Raw genomic sequence first — 15,937 nt, forward strand, 5'->3', positions numbered from 1 at the left:
GATTTAATGGTGCTCCGTGGGATGTTCAAAGTTTCGTATATTTTTTTATAACCCAACCCTGATCTGTACTTCTCCACAACTTTGTTCCTGACCTGCTTGGAGAGCTACTTGGTCTTCATGGTGTTGCTTGCTTGGTGGTGCCCCTTGCTTAGTGGTGTTGCAGACTCTGGGGCCTTTCAGAACAGGTGTATATATACTAAGATCATGTGACACTTAGATTGCACACAGGTGGAGTTTATTTAACTAATTATGTGAATTCGGGAGGTAATTGGTTGTTCCAGATTGTACCAGAATACATATGCATGCACCACTTTTCCGTATTTTTTTTTTTTTTTTTTACATTTCTTGAAACAAGTAATTTTTTTCACTTCCCCAATTTGGACTATTTTGTGTATGTCCATTACATGAAATCCAAATAAAAATCCATTTAAATTACAGGTTGTAATGCAACGAAATAGGACAAACGCCAAGGGGGATGAATACTTTTGCAAGGCACTGTACACAAATATTTTTTGTTCTGCATATAGAAGGAACATTTTTTAATGAGGGTTGATAGTTACTCCAAATTGTGATAGGTGTATTGCTGATTTCATGAAATGGATTGTGATATGTGTATTGCTGATTTCATTTTTGCCTTTGTTTCGATTCAAATTTCACCAGATTGTGTCTACTGGATTGTTGGGATTCCTTCATGGGTTAGGGTGCCAACTACCTGATCTGGCAACTCTTCTGAGAGGTTGCCAGTAAAATAAACGGAGTATGAACTCATTTTGAAAATGGTTTCACCAGTAGCAATATGTTGTTATGCTCTTCAACCGTGCCCGTAATTGTTTAATTTTAGTTTGGTTTATTTGCTTTTTTGGTAAATCCATCAGATGAAAGGATAGACGTTGGGGTAATTGTACTCTGGACAACATTCTGGAGGCATTGATGTGAAAGCATATACAGTACTGAGTTACCTCAAGAGGATGTAGCATTGATTATGGCTATGCACTTGCTTATCAGGTGACGTGCCTATCAGGTGGCAATGGAGGAGATGGGGAAAAAAGTGAAAATGACATGGCTTGGGAACACCTCTCGTAACCTGTGGCCGGAAAGGGGTGAAAGCATGAGGAGGTTCTCTAGGGCCTTCATTTTTGTGGAATCAAGCAGAAAAGTATCCCGGAGGCATAGAGTCAGGCGAAGAGGGAGTGGGAATTGTCATGTTATCAGTCTTTGGGTTTTCATGCATATGTAATTATGCAAAGCTTACCACATTGTTAATACTGTTATGTTTTGTGTTTCTCGTTGCTTTTCAAGTCTTGTGCTATCACTCTCTTAGGGACCGGAAAGAGAAAGTTGAAATGGAAGAAGTCAACAGCTCCAGCAGACAAGGTTATTATCACTGTTCTATGAGAAATGGAAAGGAGAATGTGCATGGTGTGATCATAGAAAAGAGGCCGTAAGTCTCTGAGTTTGTAAACCTCACTATGAATGTTAATTATGCTTATTTTTTGTTCGTGTTTTATTATCATTGGTTGTTCATTTGTAAGTAATGTACAGGTGTATGTAATGTTGAACAGGATGATATCAGATGTTCAAAAATGGGGGACAGATGAGTTTGGATTGTGTAACTTAAAATATTAATAATCATTAGTTATAATAGAGACATGAGGGGTGCCATAGTCGAGGGTTTACACCAGGAGTTAATGGTTATCTGTAGGATGAAGGTTTATGGTGAGTGCAATTACGATTGGAATGTGCTGAGTGGAGGGAAAACGATCACATGTGGCAGTACTGATAAGGGGAGAGAGCCGTGGAGTAGTGATGAAGGGGGTCGAGGTCAGGTCAGGTCACGTTAAGGGAGCAGGAACAGTTTATAGCCCGTATCACTTAGGTTCCTGCCTAGTAATAAAGATACAATGTTTAGCGAGAAGGAGGAGACTCCACCCAAAGTGGGTTATGTAAACCACCACTGGTGGAACCATGTTTCTGGTCAGTACAGTTGTTCGATCCTCTGGGATGAATAAACTTGGTTTAAGCTTTCATAGTGTCCGTCGAGTTCTTCTTCTGATAATTAGAACCTAACATAAGGAATTGACTACAATATTGCTCACCAGTAACCTTTATGGATTTTGTACACAGGGCAAATGTCCGGTATCCAGTATTTCAACCAGCCTAGGAGGTCGAAACCGACTAAAGTGTAGGAACTAGGAAAGTGTTTCTCAGTCTTTTTGACAGCCTTCCAGGAGGATGTGAGAAGATAGGAGGCCTAGGAGGATAGAGGATTTGGGGAGCCAGCAGAGGCTGACTAATCAGCGGCTGCTTGGGAGAGCATTAAGACCGACGTGTGGAGGGGAAATGTGACACCTGGAAATTACACAATGTAATGGAATCAGCCGAGTGTTAAATGTAGCTTTTAAATAGGTTTTGTGTTCTCCATTAACTTCCCAGACGCTGATTGACTTTGACAGTCGGGGAAAGTGCCGGTCAGCATGTTGACCCCCCACCTGACTCCCCCCACCCTCACCGATCCAATACACACACCCTCACACACACACACCTCCCACCCACCCCAAGACACAAACTTCTTCATAGTTAGTAAGGTTGTTGAGGGTCAAATGACAATCAGGTTGGCGGTTGGTGTTCTGTAGAAAAGTGTTATTGTCGGTGATCCCATTGGACAATGGGGCAATCGTTATTACAGGTCATTTTGTGGCTATAAAATATGAATTATGTTTGCGGATTTGACATGTATTGCACATTGTTGCATTGGTTATGGTGGCTTTAACAAAAGCTCTGCAGCTAATGACTACAGTGCCTTGCAAAACTATTCATCCCCCTTGGCGTTTGTCCTATTTTGTTGCATTACAACCTGTAATTGAAATTGATTTTTATTTGGATTTCATGTAATGGACATACACAAAATAGTCCAAATTGGGGAAGTGAAATGAAAAAATAACTTGTTTCAAGAAATTCAAAAAAAATCTAAACGGAAAAGTGGTGCGTGCATATGTATTCTGGTACAATCTGGTACAACCAATTACCTTCCGAATTCATATAATTAGTTAAATAAAGTCCACCTGTGTGCAATCTAAGTGTCACATGATCTGTCACATGATCTCAGTATATATTCACCTGTTCTGAAAGGCCCCAGAGTCTGCAACACCACTAAGCAAGGGGCACCACCAAGCAAGTGGCACCATCAAGACCAAGGAGCTCTCCAAACAGGTCAGGGACAAAGTTGTGGAGAAGTACAGATCAGGGATGGGTTATAAAAAATATACGAAACTTTGAACATCCCACGGAGCACCATTAAATCCATTATTAAAAAATGGAAAGAATATGGCACCACAACAAACCTGCCAAAACAGGGCCGCCCACCAAAACTCACGGACCAGGCAAGGAGGGCATTAATCAGAGATGCAACAGAGACCAAAGATAACCCTGAAGGAGCTGCAAAGCTCCACAGCAGAGATTGGAGTATCTGTCCATAGGACCACTTTAAGCCGTACACTCCACAGAGCTGGGCTTTACGGAAGAGTGGCCAGAAAAAAGCCATTGCTTTAAGAAAATTATAATTCAACATGTTTTGTGTTAGCCAAAAGGCATGTGGGAGACTCCCCAAACATATGGAAGAAGGTACTCTGGTCAGACAAGACTAAAATTGAGCTTTTTGGCCATCAAGGAAAACGCTATATCTTGCGCAAACCCAACATCTCTCATCACCCCGAGAATATCATCCCCAGCATCCACAGCATCATGCTGTCGGGATGTTTTTCATTGGCAGGGGCGGGGAAACTGGTCGGAATTGAAGGAATGGTGGCTGGCACTAAATACAGGGAAATTCTTAAGGGAAACCTGTTTCAGTCTTCCAGAGATTTGAGACTGGGACGGAGGTTCACCTTCCAAAAAGAATATGGCCTAAAAAGAAAATACTGCTAAAGCAATACTCGAGTGGTTTAAGGGGAAACATTTAAATGTCTTGGAATGGCCTAGTCAAAGCCCAGACCTCAATCCAATTGAGAATCTGTGGTATGACTTAAAGATTGCTGTACACCAGCGGAACTCATCCAACTTGAAGGAGCTGGAGCAGTTTTGTCTTGAAGAATGGGTAAAAATCCCAGTGGCTAGATGTGCCAAGCTTATAGAGACATACCCAAGAGACTTTCAGCTGTAATTGCTGCTAAAGGTGGCTCTACAAATTATTGACTTTGGGAGGGCCATGAATATTTATGCACGCTCAAGTTTTCATTTTTTGTTTGTTTCACCCCCAAAAATATTTTGTATCTTCGAAGTGGTAGGCATGTTATGTAAATCAAATGATACAAACCCCCCCAAAAAATCTATTTTAATTCCAGGTTGTAAGGCAACAAAATAGGAAAAAATGTTAAGGGGGGTGAATACTTTCACAAGCCACTGTAGATTATTTGTGACAGGGAAGAAAGTTTGCTCCTCCTTAAACAGAGGCTCATCATGCAAACTTTCATTTTGGTACTACCAATTTAACAACAAAGTCTACAAATTAGCTGATTGATAGAAGGATTACTTGTGTGTTCTGATTTCTTCGGAAGGCGATAGTGGAGAAGGATGTGACATTGTGAAAAGATCTCACGACTGAGGTTTAGAAGCAAACGTAAGTATGCTCTCTGGCGGGGAATATGGTTATTGTGCATACAACACTAACACTACATCATCATTTGCTCAATCCTTCTCTCCAGTCAACAACTGAAACAATGGTTTTTGATCCCGCTTTGAAAATGGATACCATACTGTTTATGTTTTGTTACATCAAAGAAACATCAAAATATGTTTTTGGTCCAGTTAATTATTACTTCTGTGAACTGTTTTCAAAGCGCTGGTACAGTTCCTGTCCCTGTAAGCTGTATGGATTTAATAAATGTACTACATTCAAATTAAAATACATACATTATCAAGTACCTTTTGTAACTGCTGAAATAGCTTGGATAGTCATGTGAAAACCAAACTCTTGGATATTGTCTGTGGGTCTAATACTATATTCAAACAGTATAGGTTAATTACATTACATATCTCTTGAATCCATACCAAGTCCCAATAGGTCTCATGTAATAGGTATCCTGCTTTTCTCCTCATAAATGTAGAACAGGCAACTGTTGGACTCACATTTGCCTTGAAATCCATTAACATGTACTCTAACATGTGGGGGTGGGAGCTGGCCCGAGGGTGACAGTTCTGTGCCATGAAACAAGCAACCCTCAGCCTTCACTCTCACCTACAGCCTTTCAATGCAAATTAGAGGAGAGTTTGGTGTGCATCCATCTGCTTTCCCTTTTTGCATTTCAAATGACTAAATGATAAAAGCCCACTTTCAGCCAGTTGCTGATTGTTCTCTCTCTCTCTCTCTCTCTCTCTCCCTCTCTCTCTCTCTCTCTCTCTCTCTCACCTGCTCTTTTCAGGTCTCCAAGGAGGAGATGCAAGTGTATTATAATCATCAAATGAATTATTTTTTAAATTATGACTATTGATGTTCTTTGCATCGTTTTGCTGTCACTTTCCCAGAGCCCCATAGTTATTACCCCACTTATAAAGCCAAGTGGCTTTGGCACAATATCTGAAACACATTGCAAGTGGCTAATTTGACCAGTTGTTAAAACTTTTTTTGCTGGCAATTAATTACATTGACTTCAGTGCTCAGTGCCTGTGTGGTTCATGTTTATCATAATGAGGAGGACCCTCCATATTAACATCCCACGTAAGTCAGCAGGGTCTCTCTAACTGAGCAGAACCACTGGTAACACAGTATCACTGAATTCAGTGTTTGCTCTAACGATGAACATCCTACACTATGTAACGGCCATCGTTGCATGAAGAAGTGGACCAAAGCGCAGCGTGGTAAGTGTTCATGATTTATTCATAAAACTGAACTGAACAACAAAAACAACAAAGAGAACGAACGAAACCGAAACAGTTCTGCCAGGTGCAGAAACACAAAACAGAAAATAACTACCCACAAAACACAGGTGGGAAAAGGCTACCTAAGTATGGTTCTCAATCAGAGACAACGATAGACAGGTGCCTCTGATTGAGAACCACACCCGGCCAAACACACAGAAATAGAAAACATAGAACACAAAACAGAATGCCCACCCCAACTCACGCCCTGACCAAACCAAAATAGAGACATAAAAGGATCTCTAAGGTCAGGGCGTGACACACTAGCTCTATTTGAACATTGGGGTAGAGCATGACGGGTGTAACCCTGGGGTTGTGGGTTCGATTCCCACAGTGAACCAGTAACAAAATGTATACTTTATGTCGCTCTCAGAGTGTGTGCTAAATACAGTGGGGCAAAAAAGTATTTAGTCAGCCACCAATTGTGCATGTTCTCCCACTTAAAAAGATGAGAGAGGCCTGTAATTTTCATCATAGGTACACTTCAACTATGACAGACAAAATGAGAAAAAAAAATCCAGAAAATCACATTGTAGGATTTTTTATGAATTTATTTGCAAATTATGGTGGAAAATAAGTATTTGGTCAATAACAAAAGTTTATCTCAATACTTTGTTATATACCCTTTGTTAGCAATGACAGAGGTCAAACGTTTTCTGTAAGTCTTCACAAGGTTTTCACACACTGTTGCTGGTATTTTGGCCCATTCCTCCATGCAGATCTCCTCTAGAGCAGTGATGTTTTGGGGCTGTTGCTGGACAACACGGACTTTCAACTCCCTCCAAAGATTTTCTATGGGGTTGAGATCTGGAGACTGGCTAGGCCACTCCAGGACCTTGAAATGCTTCTTACGAAGCCACTCCTTCGTTGTCCGGGCGGTGTGTTTGGGATCATTGTCATGCTGAAAGACCCAGCCACGTTTCATCTTCAATGCCCTTGCTGATGGAAGGAGGTTTTCACTCAAAATCTCACGATACATGGCCCCATTCATTCTTTCCTTTACACGGATCAGTCGTCCTGGTCCCTTTGCAGAAAAACAGCCACAAAGCATGATGTTTCCACCCCCATGCTTCACAGTAGGTATGGTGTTCTTTGGATGCAACTCAGCATTCTTTGTCCTCCAAACACGACGAGTTGAGTTTTTACCAATTTTGTTCTATTTTGGTTTCATCTGACCAAATGACATTCTCCCAATCTTCGTCCTGGGTCATCCAAATGCTCTCTAGCAAACTTCAGATGGGCCTGGACGTACTGGCTTAAGCAGGGGGACACGTCTGGCACTGCAGGATTTGAGTCCCTGTTACGGCTTTCTTCCTGGGATGAAGGAGAGGACCAAAACGCAGCGCGGCTAGTGTTCAACATGTTTAATAAAGAGAATAACGTGAACACTACAAACTACAAAACAATAAATGTTAAAACCGAAAACAGTCCTATCTGGTGCAGAACACAAAGACAGGAAACAACCACCCACAAACCCCAACACAAAACAAGCCACCTAAATATGGTTGCCAATCAGAGACAATGACAAACACCTGCCTCTGATTGAGAACCATATCAGGCATACATAGAAATGGACAAACTAGACACACAACATAGAATGCCCACCCAGCTCACGTCCTGACCAACACTAAAACAAGTAAAACACACAAGAACTATGGTCAGAACGTGACAGTCCCTGGCGGCGTAGTGTGTTACTGATGGTAGGCTTTGTTACTTTGGTCCCAGCTCTCTGCAGGTCATTCACTAGGTCCCCCCGTGTGGTTCTGGGATTTTTGCTCACCGTTCTTGTGATCATTTTGACCCCACGGGGTGAGATCTTTTGTGGAGCCCCAGATCGAGGGAGATTATCAGTGGTCTTGTATGTCTTCCATTTCCTAATAATTGCTCCCACAGTTGATTTCTTCAAACCAAGCTGCTTACCTATTGCAGATTCAGTCTTCCCAGCCTGGTGCAGGTCTACAATTTTGTTTCTGGTGTCCTTTGACAGCTCTTTGGTCTTGGCCATAGTGGAGTTTGGAGTGTGACTGTTTGAGGTTGTGGACAGGTGTCTTTTATACTGATAACAAGTTCAAACAGGTGCCATTAATACAGATAACGAGTGGAGGACAGAGGAGCCTCTTAAAGAAGAAGTTACAGGTCTGTGAGAGCCAGAAATCTTGCTTGTTTGTAGGTGACCAAATACTTATTTTCCACCATAATTTGCAAATAAATTAATTAAAAATCCTACAATGTGATTTTCTGGATTTTTTTTCTCATTTTGTCTGTCATAGTTGAAGTGTACCTATGATGAAAATTACAGGCCTCTCTCATCTTTTTAAGTGGGAGAACTTGAACAATTGGTGGCTGACTAAATACTTTTTTGCCCCACTGTATGTCAAATGTAACACTGAACACCCTACACTGAAGTCAGTGTTAGCTTTTTTACACTGAATATCCTACACTGAATTCAAGGTCAGCTCTTTAACACTGAATATCCTACACTGAATTCCCAGAGACAAGCAGGGAACCATCTCCACCATTTTCTCCTCTGCTCTCTAACATTAGCAGCCTCAGGTAAACAGTGCAGTGTGCACAAATCTATAACATAATGGGCCATTACTGCTTCTGTTCCTGGTAGAATATCGAAGTCCACCACCGCGATTTTAGAATGGTGGGAGTGTACGAGTCAAACTGCGGGTTGCCTCATGGGATGTGGGGGTGTAGAGGAGTGTATGTTTAAGTCAAACACCAATTACTGTAGGCATTGAACTCTGGATAATCCAGAGCAGGAGTTGAAACTCTGCTGCAGATCCACCATGGCTAGGAATGACAGGTAACTCCCACAACCTGTCCTTATTTTACTTTTTATAAATACATCTCAAAACGTAATATCTGAATTCATGAATGATGTATGAGTTATGTATAATGTGTTATTCAGAGTGGGTAGGATATTAATGTTTAGAGCTGTATCATATACCTAGGGAATAAGCATATGGTCCCCAGTCAGTCAGTACACTCACATTCGACACTTTAAATGATTAATGTGCGTTTGCATGTGAATGAATGTTCAGCATCCCATAGTACTCAACAACACACATGGTGATGAAATCAAAAACTTTCAGTGTTTCCAACACGTTGTTTAGTTTGGCCACAGACTGGTTTGAGAGCACACAAATCTAGGACAAATTCATTCATTATTAATCTAATTTCTCATTTGATTATTTGCGTTTTTAAATGTCTGCGCTCGATGCTGTTGGATATTAATAATTCAGAAACTACGCTTGCTCACAGACACAGATATTTTGATATCCATGCTGTTTTGGAATGACAATGGTTTGTTTCACATCTGAGCTCTAACAGAATATAAAAGATTGAGCTAACACAGTATGTGTATTACCGCATCACCTTTACTCTATGTGATATCAAATATTTTGAGGTTTGAAAGTGATAAGTTATAAAATATATGCTTTTAAGTTAGATATATATATACACTGCTCAAAAAAAATAAAGGGAACACTTAAACAACACAATGTAACTCCAAGTCAATCACACTTCTGTGAAATCAAACTGTCCACTTAGGAAGCAACACTGATTGACAATTAATTTCACATGCTGTTGTGCAAATGGAATAGACAAAAGGTGGAAATTATAGGCAATTAGCAAGACACCCCCAATAAAGGAGTGGTTCTGGAGGTGGTGACCACAGACCACTTCTCAGTTCCTATGCTTCCTGGCTGATGTTTTGGTCACTTTTGAATGCTGGCGGTGCTTTCACTCTAGTGGTAGCATGAGACGGAGTCTACAACCCACACAAGTGGCTCAGGTAGTGCAGCTCATCCAGGATGGCACATCAATGCGAGCTGTGGCAAGAAGGTTTGCTGTGTCTGTCAGCGTAGTGTCCAGAGCATGGAGGCGCTACCAGGAGACAGGCCAGTACATCAGGAGACGTGGAGGAGGCCGTAGGAGGGCAACAACCCAGCAGCAGGACCGCTACCTCCGCCTTTGTGCAAGGAGGAGCACTGCCAGAGCCCTGCAAAATGACCTCCAGCAGGCCACAAATGTGCATGTGTCTGCTCAAACGGTCAGAAACAGACTCCATGAGGGTGGTATGAGGGCCCGACGTCCACAGGTGGGGGTTGTGCTTACAGCCCAACACCGTGCAGGATGTTTGGCATTTGCCAGAGAACACCAAGATTGGCAAATTCGCCACTGGCGCCCTGTGCTCTTCACAGATGAAAGCAGGTTCACACTGAGCACATGAGCACATGTGACAGAGTCTGGAGACACCGTGGAGAACGTTCTGCTGCCTGCAACATCCTCCAGCATGACCGGTTTGGCGGTGGGTTGGTCATGGTGTGGGGTGGCATTTCTTTGTGGGGCCGCACAGCCCTCCATGTGCTCGCCAGAGGTAGCCTGACTGCCATTAGGTACCGAGATGAGATCCTCAGACCCCTTGTGAGACCATATGCTGACACATGCACATTTGTGGCCTGCTGGAGGTAATCTTTCATGACATTGTTTCTAATTTGATCATATTTCACTTTTTTGAGCATTATCTGAAATCAGCGATGCCTTGTGAAAATTCAGAGACCGTGGCGCGAAATGGTCTTATCAGCAAAGGCAGATGGGATTGTCGATAGTTGACAGACATGCTGATAGCGGGATTAGTTTTTTAAAGTCTCAAATCACTTTATAGGATGGAATTCCAGGCAGGCTGCATCTTCAAAGCAACACAAGGCCAACCACCGAATGCAGGCCTGACAGACGGAGGGGGCTATGTTTTTAATAACCTCAGTGCCACAGAGGCCTCGGGATGACGCCAGACACCGGGGCCCCAACAAGGATACTGCCACGTGCCTCCATGCCAGGACACCGGTCCTTGGCCCTTACACACGCAGGACAGCAAATACAACAGACTGCAGGCCTGAAACAGGTGATAATGTCTTTGCGTGACCGCCGGTTCCACATGAGGAAAAAGTCAACAGTGATAGTGGAAGGTATCTTGGTATCTCGTGGGCTGTGACATTTAGCTCCCTTTTTTTCACACTCTCGAGCAAATGTTTTTGATGAAAGCTCAGTCGATTCAGTGAGATGTCTCTAAATACTGTACTTCAGTTGTGAGCTTCAAGGTTATATTACTTTAGCTTTCCTTACCAATGTTGAAATAGCAGTTTCTGTTCCAAGCTAGTGATCGAGGTCCAAATATCTATCAACAATCTAAAAGGTTGAGGGATGTTGAAAATAAATGTTTTGATGAAGAACTACATTCTTAATACTCAGACTAAAGTGCTAAAAACATTTTTTCAGGTACCAACCACATGAAGACCTTGTGAATATTTCTCAGGATTACCATTAGTTACCAATGAGTGTTTACAATACAGTATGTGCTAGCCATCATGCTATTGAAGAGAGCTCACCTATAAAGTGAAAGATTTCTGACATCCACTTGCTCTTTCCTCACCCACATCTCATCCACCTATCTGGTTCTACCCATCATGGATCCCTTCCCTTCAACTGATGTTGAAGGACGTTATGTTGACAAGGTTATGGCAGACCCTTATACATAGAGGCTACTTCAGCTGCCATCCTTCTCCATTTCGGGCCCTGCTCTGCTTCTGAGACCAAGGCTTGTTATTCTGGTTCTGTGGTATAATTTAAAAAGGGAAGGAAGTCCAAGTAATGGAATACTTGTTGAGAAACAGTGAATCACACATGCCGAGCCATAGTGTTCCATCAGGGCTCAGAAATCCAGTATATTTTAGAGTAAAAAATGACTATTGACATGCTATTGATAAATAATGCATAGCTCCACAGTGCAATGCGAGGAGAATCGCAGACTAGATGTAGCACTCAATGTTTCATGGGAACATGGTTGAGAATGTGATGATATACATGCTCAAAGGATCTAGCCTGTAATTGTTTTCAGCCGCATGCACTGTCACTGTTTTTCTGGAATATAGCAGTGGGTGAAAAAACTGGAGGATTAACCCAGTTCTTTATAGCACATACATTGGAAAATTGAGTCATACAATTCTGAGAAGATTCAGAGTCGATGCTTTTATTCAGATATCATGTCGACATGCGTTCATGGACATAAGGCATAAACATCGATGGGACTATGTGCTTAGTACTGCAAGCTCCTGTACATCAATGTTTTTATTTTCACATGGTTGTATCTCAATCACTTCTTTATCATAATAGATGTACAGCTGTTGTGATATACTCCCTAAAAAAACTAACAGCAGACTGTTCAGCAACGGTGCACCTCGGGCTCAATTTATGCACATTTGCCAGACAGGTTTAGCAAACGCCTGGTACATTATTAATGATGCTCACCTAAGAGACAGGCCGTGGGCCAGGCCTAGAGACGACATCTGTCAAGCAGAACTACTTCTCTCTTTTGGTTGGAAATTCGTACAGGGCCTTAAGAAAAAACAACTAGACAGCCCAGGAGCATCCCAAGTCCAAAGAGATCCCTGTTTGAAGGGCCTCTAATTTGACATTCTGGAATATTCCGGAATTCTTCCACTATTTCCATGTACCTCTTTCTTATAAAAACCCTTGGCAGCCCAGGAGTATCTCAGCTCCAAAGAGATCCTATTTGGAAAATCTTTTAAGGTGACATTCCAATCAAAGTTCCTGTTTTGGGGGGAATTGTTAAGAATTCTCCCTCTACTTTTATGTACCTCTTCTATATATACACATCTCCAGTTTTGTCAAACAGAACACTCGGGGGGTATTTTGGAACTCATTAGTTTAATTGGCAATAAACTGCAATTATTTCTGCAGCTGGAATCAGCTTGACGGTACTGCAAACATTGTTGGGAAAAAGGAATGAAAGAAAAAAGGAAATGGAGCGCCAGCTTTGAGTTTTCTCTCTCCATCCTCCATAGCTTTTAGGAGCGATATAATTACTTACTGTGAGGCAGGCAGGTTCGTCTTGAAAAGTTACTTGGCACCACAACGTGTCAATTTCTCTTTCCTCAGTTTAATAGTTATACATTTGTGGGCTTGTTTATTAATACCCGTGACTCAATAAAACATGTATGAATAAATAATACGGTCAATTTAAGGGACTTGCTCTCTCGTTCTCTCTCAAACACATACTGTAGCTCGCTATTCCCTGACCATATCCATAATTCAATAGGTTTGTGGAATGCAAGTGTTGGGTTAGACATCTCACAGAGGAAGGGCATCTCGACTAGAAATAACTGGAGAATATTGAACATTTTGTGAGATAAAATAAAAAACATACAGAATATACAGGAGAGAGGGTAAATCTTATGAGGCTGAGGCCAGAAGGATGGTAATTTATTCGATTTTTCAGTGACGCGACTCATGGAATGTCTCACATGACAATACTGTTACGACTGTTTTATTACGCCATCTTTAGGGATTACAGCAATGGAACAGGCGAGTGTGATGTAATGTTTGAATGTTGTGTAAGACAGGGATATGTAGATGATGGGGGTCATAAAGGGTGGCAGAGGACATCCATCCAATCGCGGGGTCAGACAGAGACCTGCAGTTACTCTGTGGGGCTTTGCAGTACACTATTACGGGGAAAAGAGGTTGAGTTGAATTAGCTCAACTGACATTCAGGCACACAATAATTCAGAGTATGAGGTGTATACTGTTTGTGTGTGTGTGTGTGTGTGTGTTAGTGCACTGATGTGTGTGTGTGTGTCCCCGTGTGCGTGCACTGAAGCCTATGTCTGTGTCTGTGTGCGTGGACTTATTTTTTTTGTGTGTGTGTGTGTATTCGTGCACAGGCCCTATGCATTTGTGAGTATATCTCACAGGCAATGAGATCTTGGACAGGAGAAGTAATTGATTTAGAGAATCTTAAAATCAATTGGTGGACAGCTGGGGCCGGGGAGATTAGAAGTGAAACGCAGGCGGGCAGGAGTGAAGTCAGACAGGCCCCAGAGCAAACAGTAATCTCAGGATTATAGGCCTGGGGGAGATGTACCTGTATTCTCTCATTTCGCTCCCTCTCTCTCTCCCAGCAGTGACAGTCTATTCACTAACCACTTTCCCCCGTAACCCCGCTCTCACTCCACCACACTTTCCTCCTTATTCTATCATTCCCCTCTGGTGTCTTACAACAAGAGAAAAGAAGTAGATGTCCCCTGGCATTGCTGCAATGGCGAAATATTGAGAGAATGGCTCTGGTAAAAGGACAAGGACAAGTCAGGCACGTGATTTAGCGTGATTTCACGTGTTTTACGCTCTACGTCATTGTCATTTTCCCCCCTAAAGTACATTTCTTAAGACGTCAAGTCAGAGAGAGGCAAGTGGGCATTCTCTTACTGTACTAACTCAAAAGGGAACCACTTAACCTAATGAAGGAACTAAGGCAATGCGTTCAAAGGTCATTTGTATAATTGTTTTTGTTGACCGAGCTTTCGGAGAATGATGCAGACCTTAGTCCCAACTCGGGTGTATATCTTGTGCCCTTTCCGATAGATTGGATTAAATCACAAGAGTAAATCTGTCAGCTTAATGGTGGAAAGATTGGCTTCGGAAGTAAAGGGAGAGTGCATGAAGAGAGGTAAAGAGGAGTCATTTGAAAAAAGAGCATTGGAGCAGCCAGCACTACAGGCTGAATTTGTCACAAAAATGTACCACTTCGCTTTACAATTCCCTCCCATGTTTGCAGTTCCACCTTTTACTTTTTTCAGTCCCAGAGCGGCCATGACAAAGTACAATTTAGTAGGCCTAATTAACTAGGGTTTGCTTGGTCCATTGGTCCACTGTAAGCATTTTCTGTGTACATAAAGCGATATCTATGAGTGGGACAGAAAAATCTAATTCTATTGCCAAAAGTATTTTAATCATTTGTCGAGGGATTTTAATTAACAATGGCACAGCTGCATGAAAGGCAGTGTAGCGCTGCACTGTTCAAAATCGATCCAATAATTCAAATTGGCTTATTTCAACCGAAAATGAAATACCAAGCTTGTTTTTCATTACAGCATTTAATATTTAATGAACACAAGCTATTAAAAAATGGAAGGCGAGAAAACTCCTGTTTTAGGGACTGCATTGTATTTTTCATCACCTCCAAATGAGAAGTAAACACATTTGCCTCCAGCTTATTGTTCCACTCACCCATGATAATGTTAAATGCACAAAATTCACTTCTGACCATTACAACAACATAAAAAAATGAAGACATAACCGATTTGCAGTGGATGAAACATGACCAAACACTCCAATTAAAAGATGCTATCTGTTGAGCTGTGTGCAGTTCCCTTAATGTTTATTTTCCCCAGCAGTATGACAAATGAGTCATGCTGCTGTCTTATCAGTCTGTCTGTTCGTCAAACTCCCAGAACTACTATTCGACTCTGCTCTTTGTCTGTCTGTTACATCACAAACTCCTCCCAACAATGTCAATGGCACTTTGCTGCCTCTTCTTCCATTCCCATTCCGGTTTCACGTTCACTGACATTAGTGAAACAGTCGTGAGAATTGGTCCTTGCTGTACCGTATAGAAAGCAACTGTCAGACTTGGTTTGCAGAACTCTCGAGGAGTATTCAGTACTGCGTACTACTTTAGCACATGAGCCTTGTTTGACGTCAATAGGGAACCAAGGAGACTGCATGGTCCTGGAGAAGGATACATAAGGTGTCACTTTGCTGTGTGTGTATCAAAAATTGTCCAAAGACAGATTTGAACTCAGTGTGCTGGAGGCTTTATGAACAATCATATGATCCAATTTTGATGAAACATTGAGGCTGAAGTAAGCGCAAGGACATCGGGATTTAGACAAGTGTCTCTACTGCACCTTTTAATTGGCTTATAGCAGTACATGAAGTCATCGACCCTGAACGGTTTGAACATTTTACTAATTTGCAATTTACCATAGCCTCTCTGAAATAGTTAATATCAAGAGTGTTCTTTCTCTCAGTGGAACTCAATGGTCAGAAAGAGAGTTAGACAAAAGGCAAAGCTCTCTCAGTGATTCACTGTTTCCCACAGCCCTGCACAGTGCACAGACCGCAGACCTAAAAACGAGGTGCTCTAACTGGTCGTGAC

Source organism: Salvelinus namaycush, chromosome 37 (genome assembly GCF_016432855.1).
Source record: "Salvelinus namaycush isolate Seneca chromosome 37, SaNama_1.0, whole genome shotgun sequence".
NCBI classification, from domain to species: Eukaryota; Metazoa; Chordata; class Actinopteri; order Salmoniformes; family Salmonidae; genus Salvelinus; species Salvelinus namaycush.